This window comes from Urocitellus parryii, chromosome 3 (assembly GCF_045843805.1).
Source record: "Urocitellus parryii isolate mUroPar1 chromosome 3, mUroPar1.hap1, whole genome shotgun sequence".
NCBI classification, from domain to species: domain Eukaryota; kingdom Metazoa; phylum Chordata; class Mammalia; order Rodentia; family Sciuridae; genus Urocitellus; species Urocitellus parryii.
Window position 1 is genome coordinate 13,831,005 of NC_135533.1, and position 17,781 is coordinate 13,848,785.

Below are 17,781 nucleotides of genomic sequence, written 5' to 3' on the forward strand. Positions count from 1 at the left end.
CCGGGGATTGAAAGCAGGGGCACTCTACCACTGAGCCAGAGAGCTACATCTTGAGCCCTTTTAATTTTTATTCTGAGATAACGTTCACTAAATTACCCAGGCTTGGGCTGGGGATGTGGCTCAAGTGGTAGCGCGCTCGCCTGGCATGCGTGCGGCCCGGGTTCGATCCTCAGCACCACATACAAACAAAGATGTTGTGTTCGCCGAAAACTAAAAAAAAATAAGTAAATATTTAAAAATTCTCTCTCTAAAAAATAAAAAATAAATTACCCAGGCTTAGCCAGGAGCAGTGGCACAGGCCTGTAATCCCAAGGACTCTGGAGCCTGAGGCAGAAGGATGCCAAGTTTGAGGCCAGCATCAGCAACTTAACCCTGAATCAAAATAAAAAATAAAAAGGGCTGGGAATGTAGCTTGGTGATAAAGCACCACTGAGTTCAATCCTCAGTTAAAAAAAAAAAAAAAAAAAACCCAAGTTGTGCAGGCTGGCCTCAAACTTTCCATCTTCCTGCCTCAGCCTCCCAAGTTGCTGGCATTACAGGTGAGCATTTTTGTTGTTCTTTTTAGATATATGACAATATATCTAAATATATATGATATATATGACAATAGAGTGTATTTTGACATTCACAGAGATAATCGTTCTAATTAGGTTGTACATGACGTGGAGTTTCACTGGTCTTGAATTCATATATGAACAGTGGAAAGTTATGTCTGACTCATTCTACTGTCTCCTATTCCCATCCCCACCTCAGATACCTTGTTTTTTAATGTCAAGTGCTGCCTAGGAGACCACACTAATAAACCTAAGGTTGCTTGGAGAGGATGAAGTCAAAACAAAGGGTTGGAGAGCTGAGGGACACTCCTCCAGGAAGCCTGACCAACCTCCCTGTGTGACTGGACAGTGCATTCTCCCGTCCACCAGGTCTCTGTCTGTTCCCCCTGGCAGTGCTGGACAATCCTGCTAAGACCTTGAGCTTTAGCATTCTCCACCCCATCCCTTAAATTTTATTGGGGTGAAAGTAACATAACATAAAAATTAACCATTTTAAGGTGAGCAGTTCAGTGGCATTTACTGCATTCTCAGTGGGCCGTCACAACCTCTCTCCTGTTCCAGAATGTTTTCTTTACCCCAAATGGAACTCACCCTACTCAGAGCTCAGAGCTCAGCAGACTTGAGTGGACGGGAGGGGCTGATCCACAGAGGAGGAACTCTGGCCCAAGCAAAGATTAGAAAGGCAAAAGGCAGGTGAGCAGGGCCATTACTGCAGACACCTGTCAATGCCAATTAGCTATACTCTGTGGCTTGCCTGGTGACCACACCTTGGCCTCACCCAGCTGCTGAGTGGGGTTCAGCTGCCAACTTCTAACTTCTTTCTGGCTACAATTAACAAAGAGCTGGTGCCAGCTTCCTCAGCAACAGACCAAAGGGCAGTCTCAGCTTTGACAGCCCCAGGCTCCCTGCCTGCCCGGGTGTTACTCTCCTCTTCCTTCACCCAGCATAATCCCAGGAGAGCTGACAGTTAAGTCCTGCAACCAACCTCTCAGTGGGCTGAGCCTCCCCCTGCTCAGCTAATCCCTGTGTCCCACCGCCATTGTGGGCGGAATGTGGACTGAGTTGTTTTTCTGGAGCCACTGAGACCCACCCGCACTCCCTGGCCAGCCTATGGACAGATAGGAAGAGGCTTATGTAATGGGGCTTTAGAGAGCAGGACAGGACAAGCCACCCTTCAGGACTCCAGCAGAGCAGCAGGCTGGAGCTGCTTCCCATCCGGCTCCTGAAGCTTCCCTTGGACCTCTGGGGCAAGGCTGCTCTCCCCTCCCTGCCGCACTTTGGCTTAAGGGAAAGCTCTGGGTGGAAGTACCCCTACCCCTAGGCCCAGCACCCTGTACCCAAGTTGGGATCAGCTGTGTCAAGGTGACACTGTGAGAGGTGATTGATGACTCTTCCCTTCAGCATGCAGTCCCTTGGCCCATGTCCTGGGTTCTGGCCAGCCACATACCCCTTATGGCTGGTAAAGACTGTGCTCTAGGGGTGAAGCCTCAAGATGGCCCATATCTCTAGCTACCTCTGAGGGAGAAAGTGAAGGAAGGGTCTGCCACACCAAGTAAGAGCCGGCTATCCTGCTCTTACAAGCCACAGCAAAATTAAAACAGGCCTGGGGGGCTGGGGATGTGGCTCAAGCGGTAGCGCACTCGCCTGGCATGCGTGCGGCCCGGGTTCGATCCTCAGCACCACATACCAACAAGAATGTTGTATCCGCCGAGAACTAGAAAATAAATATTGAAAATTCTCTCTCTCTCTCTCTCTCTCTCTCTCTCTCTCTCTCTCTCTCTCTCTCTCTCTCTCCCCTCTCTCTTAAAAAAATAAAAATAAAGGCATATGCCCTCATTTAAAAAAAAAAAAACAGGCCTGGGGCTGTGGCTCAGTGATAGCGCGCTTGCCTCGCATATGTGAGGTACTGGGTTCCATCCTTAGCACCACATAAAAATAAATAAAGATGTTGTGCCCATGTATTACAAAAAAATATAAAAAAAAAAAAAAATAAGGCTAAGCCAGGCATGATGGAGCATGCCTATAAACATAGCCACTCAGGAGACTGAGACAGGAGGATTGCAAGTTTAAGGCCACCCTCAGCAATTTAGTGAGGCTCTAAGCAACTTGGCAAGACCCTTTCTCAAAAAATTTTTAAAAGGGGGCTAGGATCATGGCTCAGTGGTAGAGCACTTGGTATGTGTGAGGCACTGGGTTTGACCCTCAGCACCACAAATATATAAATAAATAAATAAATAAAATAGAGGTCCAACAACAATTAAAAAAATAAAAAGGACTGGGGATATACTTCAGTGGTAGAGCACCCCTGAGTTCAATCCTCAGTATAAAAGAAAAAAAAAAGGTGAAAACATTAAACTTTATGTCATGGATATGTTACCACACACCCACACACACGCTCCACAATAATAGTTCAAAGGCCTTTCTATTGCGATGAGTTGCATGAACTTACCATGAATGCAGTTATGTGAACCTTGGGCATGTGTTACCCCACCTGCGCAGTGCTATAGGACAAAGGCCAGCTGCTTCCTCTGTGCAGGCTTTTCCTTCCATTCCACGCTATCTGTCCTAAGAGTATAAGAGTACCTCCTAATAAATCTACATGCTAAACTTAAACGTTTCTCTCTTAAAACTTAGCTCTGTGGGGCTGGGAATGTAGCTCAGTAGTAGAGTGCCTGCCTCTCTACATGCGTGAGGCCCTGGGTTCAGTCCCCAGCAATGCAAAAAAAATAATAAAATAAAAACTTTCATTTTCTTCCTATTCCAGGACTGGTCTAGGGAACTGAAGGAATTCTTTAACCCCTCCCCTGAGGTTTGGGAATAATAAGTAGAACCTCAAGACAATGTGCTTCCTACCAGGCCGTCTGCTCCATTGAATTTTGCTAAAACTTGGCCTCTGTCCCCTCCTTTCCCTGCTGTCTGCCGGTCAGGTCAGCCCCTCCCTTGCCCCACCCAGACCCAGAACTCCATCTTCCCTTCCCACAAGGCCTCTCAGATAAGCTGCCACAGAGAAACTGGCTGTGGTGATAACAAGTCAAGGTCCTGTCACCTGCTCTTGAGCTGTAACCCCCAAAGCAGGCTGAGACCGGTGGTAATGGGGAGGTCCCTGAGTTGAAGCTCTTACCAAACCCAGGACCTGAAGAAGTTCATCTCACGGAACAACCAATAGCCGAGAGATGAGTGTTGGGGAGACGGAAAGGCTTTCTTCAGCGGCCAGAGAATGGAGAAGAGGGAGCGTTGTTCACAAATGGAGGGGTTGCAGATATAGAATACTTAGGTGCGATCAGGGAGGGAGGGGCGCTGACAGAGGGGAGGAATGTTCATATCCTTTCTCGGGATAGGTGGAGAACACAAGTGCCACCCGTTTTCTCTATTTTGGGGTCTGGTGTTCTGACATGTGGCTGGTAGGTCTCTTTAGCCTTGAAGGTGGGGCAAGACTAGGTCAAGTTAACCCTGTACTGCAGTTCTGGACAAGACATGTCTCAGCTGACCAGCAGGTCCACATGCAAAACAGTAGGATCTGACCCAGGGTTAAGGTATCAAAGGACACAGACACAATAAATAGGAAGGCAGGCATGCCAAGCATTTTCATCCCATTTCAGTTACCCACGGGGACATCCACAGGCCCAAGTGAAGAGTCACTGTTTTAGCAAAAACAGCCTTCATGTCCCTGAAGAGTACCTAGGCAACTATAAATGTCACACCGCCCAGGTCAGAGATGTAATCTACAGCAAAGCTAGTGGGCTTTGTGACTTTTAAGTCAACTAAGAGGAAATGGGTTTGGGGCTCTAGCCCAGTGGGCAGAGTGCTTGCTGAGCAAGTGAAACTGTATTTAGGTTTTTCCCCAATAATAGTGTATGTCCTGAATATTATCCTCTGATTTATCATCCCCTCCTGACTCTCCTCCTAACCCCAAGTAGGTCCCCAAACACTAGAACCTCCCTTTTCAATTTATACTGCATATGGAAAATACTGATTATTCCTAATTAAGCCCCTGCTCTTGACCTCCAGGACATTGCCCAGCTTGAACTCATACCAGTCAAAGAGATCCTTTTTTTTTTTTTTTCCCTGGTGCTGGGGATTAAACCCAGAGCCTCACACATACTAGGCAAATGCTCTACCACTGAGCCACACCCAGATGAGATGAGAAAGCAATCATTTTAGAGTGATGAGAAGTTTTAGAATTCGATAGCAGTAATGGATGCAAAACAACTTTGTGGCCCTACTAAAAATCAACCAATTTTACTGGGCATGGGGATGTGGCTCAAGCGGTAGGGCGCTCGCCTGGCATGTATACGGCTCGGGTTCGATCCTCAGCACCACATACAAACAAAGATGTTGTGTCCGCCAAAAACTAAACAATAAAATTAAAAAAAAAAAAAAAACCAACCAATTTTACCCTTTAAAAGGGTCATAAACTGGGGTGTATAGCTCAGTGATAGAGCATTTGCCTAGATGCATGAGGCCCTGGTTTCCATCCCCAGCACCCTTCCCACCAAAACACACACACTTGAACTTCGCAGCTAGTGATATAGTTCAGCACTAAAGTCCTCACTGACATGCGCGAAGCCCTGGATTTGATCCCCAGCACTGCAAAAATATATAAATGAGTGAGCTTTATGGCATGTGAATTATATCTTGGTTAAAAATAAAAGACAGGTCTGGGGCTGGGGTCAGTAGCAGAGCACTTCTCTAGCCTAGGTGAGGCACTGTGTTCAATGCTTAGCACTGCATACAAAAATAAATAAAAGCATGCTCTCCATCTACAACTACAAAAAATAATAATAATAAAATAATAAATAAAAGACATATTGTCCAGGTGGCACACACCTGTAGTCCCAGCTACTCAGGAGGCTGAGGACCTCTTGAATCTAGGAATTTGAGGCCAGCCTGGGCAACATAGCAACACCCCTTCACAAAATAAATAAGCAAAAAATGACAGCAGCTTTGGACGGATAAACAAGGAGAAGTAAATAAACCTCGGTGTATGAGATAAGCTAGGCTGGTAACTGCCCAGTTGCAGGATCAAACCCTTTGCAGGAGACTTGGGTGGTGCCCACACCCCAACACACTGAAACTGGTAGGGACGGCCCATACCTCAGCTAGCAACTGAATTGCGACAATGTAAGTGTATTTTTACTGGGACAACTGGCTGCATCCTTCCAAAAGACCCTGCACTCCCTCCCCCGGGTTTCTTCATGCTTTGTACTCAAATCCCAGCAGCATCTCCCTGATTAATCCTCTTTGTCCAGATATACAGAGCTGGCTGCTTCCATTACATTAAAAAAAAAAAAAAAATTTTTTTTTTTTTTTAGTTGTTAATGGACCTTTATTCATTTGTGGTGCTCAGAATCAAACCCAGTGCCTCACACACGCTAGGCAAGCGCTCTCCCACTGAGTCAGAGCCCCAGCCCCATTACATTTTTTTGAGTGTATGTGCCAGGGATTGAACCCAGGGGCGCTTAACTACCGAGCCACATCCCCAGCCCTATTTTGTATTTTATTTAGACACAGGGTCTCACTCAGTTACTTAGGACCTTGCTAAATTAATGAGGCTGGCTTTGAACCCCTGATCCTCCTACCTCAGCGTCCCTAGTGCTGGGATTACAGCCGTGCACCACTGTGCCCGCTCACTTCCATTACATTTTGCTGCAAATCAACTTTGCTTCCAGCCTGCGGAACTGGAACCAGCTCAAACAATTGGTCTTGACCACACCATCCTCTCATCCACAAGATCCCATTTACAAGTGCCTCACCTCCCTGAACTGGAAGTCACTGCCAGGCTCCTGACAGGGTGCATGCACTCTACAAAGGAGACCAGAATAGCACTGCAGCCTCCTGCCTCTAGAGAGTGATTGACAGCCCGGTCCCCTGGCACACACCTGTGACCCCAGAGGCTCTGGAGGCTGAGGCAGATGTATGGAGAGTTGAAAGCCAGCCTCAGCTAAAGCAAGGTACCAAGCAACTCAGTGAGCCTCTGTCTCTAAATAAAATACAAAAAAGGGCTGGGGGCGCTGAGGATGTGGCTCAAGTGGTAGCGCGCTCGCCTGGCATGCCTACGGCCCGGGTTCGATCCTCAGCACCACATACCAACAAAGATGTTGTGTCCGCCGAGAACTAAAAAATAAATATTAAAAAAAAGGGGGGACTGGGGATGCGTCTCTGTGGTCGAATGCCCCTGAATTCAATCCCTGGTGCCCCAAAAAAGAGTGACCCACAAGCCGGAGTAGTTTCGTCACTTTTTCCCAATTCAAACCCATAGTGGCCTCTGTGTGGCTGGGGAAGAGCCCCCCAGATGCTTTTGCACTGTTGTGGAAAGTGAAGGACAGGACTTGAGACGAGAGAGAGGCTCCCACTGCCCTGGAAGACCTGCAGAGCCAAGGAGCCAAGGATAGGGAGGACAGTGACACTGGAGGTGGGAGCCTGGCCATCTGTGCAGGCATCTGGGGATGAAGCCAATGGCACTCTACTGCTGAGTTACAGCCCCAGCCCTCTTTATTTTTTTTTTTTTTAATTTTGAGACAGGATTCCCCTAAATTGCCCAGGCTGGCCTCAAACTTGTGATCCTCCCTTCTCAGCCTCTAGAGTTGCTGAGATTGTAAGTGTGCACCACTATGACCAACTCCTTTTCGAATATTAAAAAAACTGGTTTGTTCTGAAGATTTTTCAAATTTTCCCTGATCCAAATGTCATTTGGGCTTGGTGTGGTTCAATCTCTAGTACCATGGAGACACACACACACACACACACACACACAGCATTAGCTGGGCATGATCATGCACAACTGTAATCCCAGTCACTAGGGAGACTGAGCAGGAGGATTGCAAGTTGGAAGCCAGCCAAGGCAGTTTTGTGAGCGCTCATCTCAAAAAAATAAATAAATAAAAGTTATAAGAGTGAAAAGAGCATTCACAGTGGTGCATTCCTACAGTCCCAACTACTCAGGGGCCAAGGCAGGAGGATTTGCAAGTTCAAGGCCAGCCTCAGCAATTTAGTGAGACCTGTCTAAAAATAAAATTTTAAAAAATAAGGAAAAAATTTAAAAGCCTTAAAGGTTTGGGGATGTGGCTCAGTGGCAGGGCACCTGCCTAGCAGCATGTGCAGAGACTTGGGTTTGTTCTGAGTACCACAACACATACACACACACACACACACACACACACACACACACACACACATGCACACACAATGTATCACCATTTCAAACCTACCAGATGATCAAAAATTGGTCAATTTGTAATTGAGATATAATTTACCTCACATACTATAAAATTTACTGTTTTTTTTTTTTAGTTTTTAGTTTTTTAGTTGTTGATAGACCTTTATTTATAGGTGATGCTGAGAATCGAACCCAGTGCCTCACACATACCAAACAAGTGCACTACCGCTGAGCCCCAGGCCCAGCCCCCAAATTTACTCTTTTAAGATATACAATTTGGGGCTGGGCCTGGGGCTCAGTGGCAGAGTGCTGGCCTAGCATGCATCAGGCACTGGGTTCGATCCTCAACACCACATAAAAATAAATAAAATAAAGGCATTCTGTCCATCTATAACTACAAACAAATTTTTTTTAAAAAGATATACAATTTGGTGGGCTTTATTACAATCACAAAGTTGTACAACTGTCGACATTATTTAATTCCAGGCCATTTCATTACTCCCAAAAGATTTCACTGATGTGACCCACAGCATGGCTGATAGCAGGGAGGAAGAGGAGCCTGGGGACACGGGGTGCTTTCTGGATGGGCACTCAGTTTGAAATGTGAGAATGGGGAGCCACAGGAGATGATGGGAGTGAAATAGAATAGCCATCGGGAAAAACTGACATATCCAAGTGACAGTCACCAAGCACACACCCCGTGACCCAGAAATTCCACTCCTAAGAATATATGCAAGTGCATACTTTTGTGCTCAAAATTGAAAAAATTCTCACAGGCATAGTCACAGCAGCATTATTTGCAATAGCCCCAAACCAAGAGTAATGGAATAAACAACAGTGAGATGTATAAGTAAAAGAATTATAAGCAGAAGTGGTGTGACCACAACGGAAAGCTGTCCAACACGAGAATAAACTAGCTGCGCGTACCAATGCAGATTCATCTAGAAACAGGATATTACGCCAAAGAAGCTAGAAACAGAGACTAGATATAAGTATGATTTCATGCTAGCCAACCTCTGAGCCCCATCCCCAACCCATAACTTCATTATTTCTAATGGCTGAGTAGAACTCCATTGTGCATGTGTGTATCACAAATGTGAGATATATATGTGAGACATATATATATATATATATATATATCACAATTTATTAATCCATTCATCAATTTACAGGCTTCTGGGTTGGTTCCATAATTTAGCTGTTGTGAATTTTGCTGTATAAACAATGATGTGGCTGTGTTGCTGTAGTATGCTGATTTCAGATTTTTTTGGAAAATACCCAGGAGGGGGACAACAGGGTCATATGAAGGTTCCATCCCTAGTTTTTTGAGGACTCTTCATACTGCTTCCCTGAGTAGTTGAACTAGCCTGCAGTGCCACCAACAATGTCTAAGTGTTCCTTTCTCCCCACAACCTCGCCAGCATTTATTGTCGTTTGTTTATTTATTTATTTATTTATTTGGTACCAAGGATTGAATTCAGGGGCTCTTGACCACTGAGACATACCCCCAGCCCTATTTTGTGTTTTAGAGGCAGGATCTCACTGAGTTGTTTGGCACCTCACTTTTTTTTTTTTTTTTTTGTGCTGCTGGGGATTGAACCCAGGGTCTTGTGCATGCCAGGCAAGGCACCTCACTTTTTTTTTTTTTCTAGTCTAATTCCTTAGTTTTTGATCCATTTCGATTTGAGTTTTGTGCTGGGTGAAAAGAGTCTAATTTAATTTTTCTATATATAGCTATCTAATTATCCCAGCACTATTTGTTAAAAAGCTGTCCTTCCTCTAAGATATATTTTTAGAACCTTTGTCAAATATCAGACAGCTGGCTATAGGGTTGTGAGTTTGTCTCTGTGGCTTCTATTCTGTTCCATTGCTCTTCAGGTCTATTTTGGTGCCATCTTGCTAAATTGCTTAGGGCCTTGCTAAATTCCTGAGGCTGGCCTCCAATTTGTGATTCTCCTGCCTCAGTCTCTTGAGTTGCTGGGATTACAGTCATATGCCACTGCACCTGGTTTAGGGGAAGGAGTATTTTCAGGGTACACAGGCCAAGGCTTCAGGGATGTGGTAATGTTCTCCTCTTGATGTTAGTGGGAGTTATCCGACGACGTGTGTTTTTGCAGGAAGGAAAACCTTTTCCTCTACTGCCTTCAGTTCAGTGACTGAGAGCCTCCAAATTAGTTTAACAAAAGACAAATTAAGCCGGCTCAGTGGCACATACCTGTAGTCCCAGTGGCTCCTGAGACAGGAGGACTGCAAGTTCAAAGCCAGCCTCAGCAATTTAGAGAGGCACTAAGCAACTCAGTGAGACCCTGTCTCTAAATAAAATAAAAAAGAGGGCTGGGGATGTGGCTCATGGTCAAGTGCCTCTGAGTTCAATCGGTGGTACAAAAAAAAAAAAAAGACAGATTAACCAGAAAAAAAAATGTAAGAGTTTTATCAATATACATAAGACTTCTCAGAAAAGAAGTGAAATTCAAGAAAGCATTTTGACATAGGGTGTTTTTTAAATTTTTTTTTCTTAGGTGTCAATGGACCTTTATTTTTGTTTATTTTGTATATGGTATTGAGAATCAAACCCAGTGCTTCACACATGCTAGGAAAGTGCTCTACCACTGAGCCACAACCCCAGCCCATTGGCCTAGGGTCTTACGCACTAGTTTAACCAAAGAAAGGAAGTTGGGACTTAAAGACTTGATTAATTGTGAGGAAGTGATTAAGAACATGAGGAAAACTAGTGGAGATTTGAGTTATTTTCATAAGTTTTGTTTATGCAGACTCATCCTGAGGCCCACTCTGTCTCTGGTGATAAGAGTTCTCTCTTCTTTCTGGCAGGAGAGTCGGGGACCTTTCACAAGGAAAAATTCATGCCCTGCTTTAATGGATAAAGAGCCTGGCATGGTGAAACATGCCTGTAATCCCAGCAGCTCGGAAGACTGAGACAGTAGAATCACAAGTTCAAAGCCAGCCTCGGCAACTTTGCAATTTATTGAGACCCTGTCTCAAAATAAAAAAATAAAAAGAGCTGGGGATGTGGCTCAAGGGTAACTCACCCCGAAGTTCAATCCCAAGTATAAAAAAAAAGAAAAAAAAAGAGTGGTGTAAGAAGAGGGAGGGGACAACGAAGTAGCTATTGCCCCTTATCCCAAAGCAGCAGACCTTAAAGTCAGGGGCACCTCAGCTTAATGTCTTTTTTGGTGTGTTCAATTTGGGGGATTGAAACCAGGGGCTCATGCAAGTAACTCTACTAGGGAGCCACATCCCCAGCCCTCAATGGCTGTTTATAGCCTCTGGGCCCCTGATTTGGAAGCTGACTACAGTGTGGTGAGCTGCTGGATCTGTCTTCCTGATACGCAGCCGCACTTCTCCTGCAACTCTGGCGTATTCAGGCTTCAACACAGAACAGGCCCTGCGCCACGCGCACCTTATCTGTGGCAAACACTCTGTAAAGCCATTTTCGAATGTGTATGTACATACATGTGTATATGTTTAAGGTACTGAAATATGCATAACTACATTTACCATGTCAACTATGTTTAAAGGTCCAGGACGATAGTCATGCATTCATATCAGGCAATTAGCCTAATAGTCACCCTCCATCGAGGCACCGCGCTAGCCAAGCATAGCAGCACACACCTGTCATCCCAGTGGCTCAGGAGGCTGAGGCAGGAAGATCACAAATTGGAGGTCAGGGCCTGGAGTATAGCTCAGTTGGTAGAGTGCTTGCCTCACATGCACAAGGTCCTGGGTTCAATCCCCAGCATCACAAAATAAAACAAAAAACGAACAAACAACAACAAATTGGAGGTCAGCTTGGCAAGTTAGCTAGACCCTGTCTCAAAATAAAAAATGAAAAGGACTGGGGATGTAGTTCACACACCTGAATCCCCCACCCAACTCCTAAGGCAAACAGTCACTGAAATTCCACTCAACATGACGAATGAGTCCCTCCTGGCCTCACAGAATGTCCTGTCCTGTGGGGAAGAGGATGTCAACACCATATGATGTGTTTGAAGGTGGTTATAACCCACAGTGCGCTGGAGCCCACAGGGAGCCTGAAACCCAGAGCAAGGGCTCTCAGTGAATGGACCATTTTACTACACACCACAGTGTGTGTGTGTGAGAGAGAGTGTGTGAGACTGGGTCTTGAACCCAGGGGAGGTCCACCTCTAAGTTACATCCCCAGCCTTTCTTATTTGTTTTGAGATGGGTGTTACCCCGTTGCCCAGGCTAGGCTCCACCTTCTGGGGTTGCTGTGATCAAATACCCAACAAGAACAACTTGAGAACCGGCAAGGTGGTGCATACCTGTGATCCCAACAACTCAGGAGGCTGAGGCAAGAGGATCTTAGGTTCAAAGCCAGCCTCAGCAGCTCAATAAGACTGTCTCAAAATCAAATATTAAAAGGGGCTAGGGCCAGGAGCAGTGGCACATGCCTGTAATCCCAGTGGCCTGGGAAGCTGAGGCAGGAGGATCATGAGTTCAAAGCCAGCCTTAGCAAGGCGAGGCCCTAAGCAACTCAGTGAGACCCTGTCTCTAAATAAAATACAAAAGAGGGCTGGGGACGTGGCTCAGTGGTAAACAAAGCAGTAGATGGAAGTGAAGGCCTAGGGATAGACATGAGAGAGGGCATCTAGGGCAAAAACTAGGAAGAGATCACTGAGGAGAAAGAGGGGTGGAAAAACTGGAGGCCATGTGAGCCACATGAGGGGTTGCTGAGAGCCATAGCCAAGCAGGAATGACGCATGGCATTTTGGGTTGAAAGGTGACCCTGCTCAGGGATTAGGGTGGCTCAGGGTTTAGGGTGGATCCTGCTGGGAGTAGGGTAGCTCCAGGATTAGGGCGGATCCTGCTGGGATTAGGGTATATGCTGCTGCCTCAGGCGCCCTTTGGAGTTCCCCTTGAGTTCTCTCGGGGTTCTGAGAGAATTGGTGTGCAGAGCTGGGTGGAGGGAGTATATTCCCAGGTAGTGTGTGTAGAGTGTCGGTGAGAGTTCGGGAATAAAGAGTTGCTGTTTGAATCTACAAGGCTTTGTGGTGGCTCGGTTATTTTGTGCCCAGCCAGACTGCCGCAAGGGGTTCATTTCATTTTATTTTTATTTTTTGGCACTGGGGATTGAACCGCAGGGTGCTTAACCCCTGGGACACAGCCCCAGTCTTTTTTATTTTATTTATTTATTTATTTATTTATTTATTTATTTATTTATTTATTTTTGAGACAGAGGCTCATTAAGTTGCTTAGGACCTCGATAGTTGCTGAAGCTGGTCTCCAACTTGTGATTCTCCTGCCTCAGCCTCCTGAGTGGCTGGGATTACAGGTGAGTGCCACTGTGCCTGGCCCTACCTGTGGATTTTAAAGATACCCAGCTTTATGTCTGATATGGATTGGTGTGGAGCGGTGGCCATTGCCAAAGGTGCTGATAATGGCCAGAGCCTATTTACTAGACTCAGTCAACAGGGCTGATTTTGTTGTAGGGGCGAACAAGGCAAGGCACTGAAGACAGCAGGAAATAGTTTTATTTGGCTGCAGCCAGGTTCAGAGGGCACAGCTTTTGCTGTAATCAATCAATCCCTGAACCCGAGTTCAGGGAGTTTCAGAGTTTTATACCCAGCATGTAAGGGGAGGGGCTCAGAAGTTCACAGTCTGCAGAAGTTCACATAAAAGCAGCTTTTCCTTTCACTGTTCTGGGCAAGTTAACTCTTCAAGGACAACACCTGAGAAGGGGAGAGCTTCTTCTTCCCTCTCTTTCCTCCCCCTGCCAGCTGTTACCATGGGCCCAATTGTAACTTATCTTGTCTACTTATGTAGACATCTCTGTGAAGCCCAGCTCAAGGCCAGAGGCCTTGTTTGCACATTTCTTCAAAGTACTATACTGGATACGTTTGTGAAAACTAGTAAGGGGCTGTCCAGGACCTGGAGTGCTGGTATCTTCCCGGCCAGTGGCCAAGTAAACAGGGTGACACGAAAATAGGAAGTTTATCTACACTGGACTCTTGCTGACAGTCCTAAAATCAGCCGTGGTGAAGAGGGCTTCTCTGTGGAGAAAGGGGTGCCCCTTCAACTTGTTTTCAGAGCCGTTTGTGGGTAGGAACTTTACATAGCTTTGGGCACATCCCAGGAGCGAGGTGGGTAAGCCGGCAGAGCAGCAGCTCCAGCTCCCTCTGGCACAGCTGGACTGTACTCTGACCAAGCCATCCCCTGCCCCTAGCCCTCCAGCCGGTCCCCAGGCCTGCAGAACCCAGTCCCGTCCCCAGCTGGCTGTACCTTTTCCTTCTAGCCCAGGACTTCCTGCTCCAGGGATATGTGCAGACCTGTCTCCAGCTTCCCTCCCACACCATCCTGCCGGACAGCTCTGCCTGTCCTACAGCCAGTGGCAGGGGCGCACACCGCCAGCTCCAACTCACTTAAAACTGACCCCCATGGTGCCTTCACTTCCACCCTCTCTCCCAACAAGGTTAATGTTGCTGCTGCTGCTGCTCCTCCTCCTCCCTTCTTCCTCTTCTTCCTTTTCCTCCTCCTCCCCCTCCCTCTCCTCCTCCCTTCCCCTCCCCCTTCCCTCTGGAGATAGTGTGGAGTCCCTGAGTCCAATCCTCAGAACTACAAAACAAACAAACAAAACCCCCAGGTGTGGCGATAGGTGTCTACAATCCCAGTGACTCAGGAGATGGAGGCAAGATGATCCTGTTATGCTTGAATTCGGGACCCCCAAAGACCACCAGAGACCCAAGATAGATGTAAGTAGCAAAGAGGTGTTTATTGCAAGCTAGCTCGGTCCTCCGCGCGCACACACAGCAACTGGTGACACTGAGAGGCCAGGGTTTGCAGCATTTTTATACATTCTTTGGAGAGGGCAGGGACTTCATATACATCATAGCAAATCATCACACACCGCGGGAAAATCAACTAACAACTCTAAAACATGATTAGCACATTCACTGGCGGGAACAAGTTGGGTAGGGGTGATTGGTCAGTACAAAAGGGGTCTTCATTTGAACTGATTGGTTTAAGCCAAGAGGGGTGTAGTGCTGAACTACATGGTTTCCCAACATGTCATCAACCACCATAAAATACTGGGAGGGTCATCTGGCATCCCAGGTATTTCCCTGTCTCATGCTGATTGGTGGCTGCTAGGGGGCTGCTATGGATCCCCACCTAGCCTGACTGAGTCAGGGACACCTGGCACAGCAGATCTCTCCTGTAGATAAACAACTTAGCAGGGTGGGACTGTGCCTAGGAGTGCTCTGTGGGTTTTTCCAAGGACAAAGGCATGTCCCTTCCTTGGACAGGCTTTGCTCTGAGATAGAGGCTGGTTTTTCAATCCCAAGTTCAAGGCCTTGGCAACTTGGTGAGACCCTGGGCACAAAAGAATTGTATCTCATAGAAATTGAGAATACAATGGTGGGTACCGTGCATTGCCTCCCATCCAGAGATCTGTCCTCTCTCAGCTCAGCTCCATACATCAGGATGGTTTTCAAAATCTGTCCCGTCCGGCAGGACACATCAACGTGGGCAGCGAACCTAGATGGGGAGGAATGAAGGGACAAGAGACACGAAAGGTGACAGCAAGACAAAAGTTCTGATCAAGCTGCAAACTTTTATTGTTCACACAGGGGTATTTATATGCTGGGGATGGGGAAGCTCTCTAATCAGCAATTGCTGGATGTGGGTGGGTATTCATATGCTGGGGATGGGGAAGGTCTCTAATCAGCAATTGCTGGATGTGGGTGGTAAAACTGCCAGCTGCAGGATGTTCCAGGGAGATAGGTAGCTGCAGGATGCCTCCCAGGCAGGATGTCTCCCAGGGGGCTGTCAGGCTAATCTTTGAAGGAGAATGTCCTTCTAGTCCCCGACAAAAATCAAGAAGTAGGGACCAAGTAGGAGCCTCTTCCCAGAAGCTTTCTTGGGCCAGAACAGGTCATATGGCCATTTCTTGCTGCAAGGGAGGGCAGAAAAGCTAGCGTTTGACTTCTGCTGGCTTGGAGTGGCCACGTGGCTGGAAGGATGAAAGGAAGAAATATCTAGAAGGGAGATTTGTATAGACAGGGAGTTGGAGTGTAAAGGTAAAATTTCTAAGCTGATTCTAAGCTGCAAGAGTCTGAGTTAAAGTGTAAAAGACTGGGCATTGTAAAGTTTCTAAATTGAAAGGCTTGGGCTAAAAAAAATAATAGACCAGGTATTGTTAAAATTCCTCTGCTACCCCCGGAACCTGTAATCTCTGTAGCTGTTAGGACAATACCTGAACTGCCCAGTAAATATTTCTATTGATTCCCTGGTTGTTTATTAGCTAAGGGCTACAAGTAGCTCAGCACGTAAGCATCCAGGCCACAAAGCCAATCAGTTTAAATGTGTACCCCGCTTAGGAGTGACCAATCACCCCTGCCCAGACTGTTCCCACCAATGAATGTACTAATCATAGCTCAGAGTTGTTGTTCAATTCTCCCGTGCCTCAAGATGATTTGTTCTGATGTATGCAAAGCCCCCCACCCTCTCCAAAAAGTGTACTTAAGCTCTGCTTGACCTCTGCTCTGGGCTGCTCTCTTTTCTCCAGTGGGCTCGGAGCCCTAGCATGCTGGTTCAATAAATCCCCTTTTGCCAATTGCATGGAGCTAGTCTCTTGTGGTCTCTTCCTCCGACGACGTTTCGCCGGTCCCTTACAGGAGGGCCCAATAGGGGGGCTGTGCTAATTTGCCATGGCTGCTGTAATACCACAGACTGGGTAATTTAGATGACATAAATTTTCTTTTTAATTCTTTCTTTTCTTTTCTTTTCTTTTTTTTTTTTTTTGGTACTGGGAATTGTACTGAGCTACATCCAAGCCCTTTTTATTTTTTATTTTGAGACAGGGTCTCACTAAGTTGCTTAAGGTCTTGCTAAATTGCTGAGGCTGGCCTCAAATTTGTGATTCTTCTGTCACAGCCTCCTGAGTTGCTGGGATTACAGGTGTGCACTACCACACCCAGCCAGAAATTAATTTTCTGGTGATTCTGCAGGTTGGGAAGTCCAAGATCAATGTGTCAGCAGGAATGATTCTCCTGAGGATGAATCCTCCTTGGCTTGTTGTCATTTCCCTCTGTCCTCATGTGGTCTACCCTTGTGTGTCTGTGACTTAACCTCTTTTTATAAGGACACCAGACATGTTGGATTAGGGCCAACCCCAATGACATCATTTAAACTTTGTTACAACTGGGGATTGAGCTCAGGTATGCTCTACATCCCTACCCCTTTTTATTTTTATTTTGCTAACTTGCGGAGGCTGGCTTCATACTTGCCATCCTCTTGCCTCAGCTTCCCCTTTTGGAGTCACTGAGGTTACAGGCATGCTCCACCGTGCCTAGCAACTTCCGAGGTTTTCTAGAAAGGGTGGAAGATCTGCATAGCTGGAGGGATTGCCCAGGAGCCAAGCAGGTGACCTTGGTCAGGTGTGGTCTGTCCATCCTGATCTCAGGATTGGCCTGCAGGGGCCTTGCAGGTGATAAGAAAGCTGCTGCTGCTGTTGGTGGTGGTGGGATAGCTTTGATTCATCTCTGTTTATCAGGTCAGACTTATTGTTCCTGGAATCCCAGAGGACTCATGGCAAAGGAGACGGATGCCAGTGAAGGCAGAGGTGCCCAGTCTGTAGCCTGCTCTCAGTCACCCACTGGACATTTGCATGGAAAAGTGAAGAGTCTGTGTTCATGGTACAGATACAAGAGTGTTCTCCACCCTGAGGTTATTTTATTTATTTATTTTTAGAGAGAGAGATTTTAGATTTCACTCGATATTAGACCCCAATTTATCTAACTACACTGACTACCTAACTTTAAATCTGGCTTCATTCCCCCCTCTAATTTGGGAACTCCTTACTGCTGTGAGGAAGGGGGACGAAGATGATCTCTCTGGCTTCTTCAGGCTGAAAAGGGACGGTGTGGGGCAAGCAGTTTGGAGTCCCCCTTAAAAATATCGGGTCTATCGAGTGGTCCATGCTAAAAGTCCAATTGAGAAGTAATAGGCTGGAGGGCCATTCGAGTGATAGGTGGTCTATAAGAGAAACAAGAATTCATTAGTACTGGAACCAGATTGATGCAGCAAGAAATGCCA

At 46.4% G+C, this 17,781-nt stretch overlaps 1 non-coding gene across 1 annotated transcript; it reads left to right on the forward strand.

The window, feature by feature from the left end:
• Positions 1 to 11,400: 11,400 nt before the first annotated feature.
• On the forward strand, positions 11,401 to 11,473 carry Trnav-cac (transfer RNA valine (anticodon CAC)). Its single transcript has one exon. It is a non-coding gene; the product is annotated as a tRNA-Val (tRNA).
• The last annotated feature ends 6,308 nt before the right edge of the window (positions 11,474 to 17,781 follow it).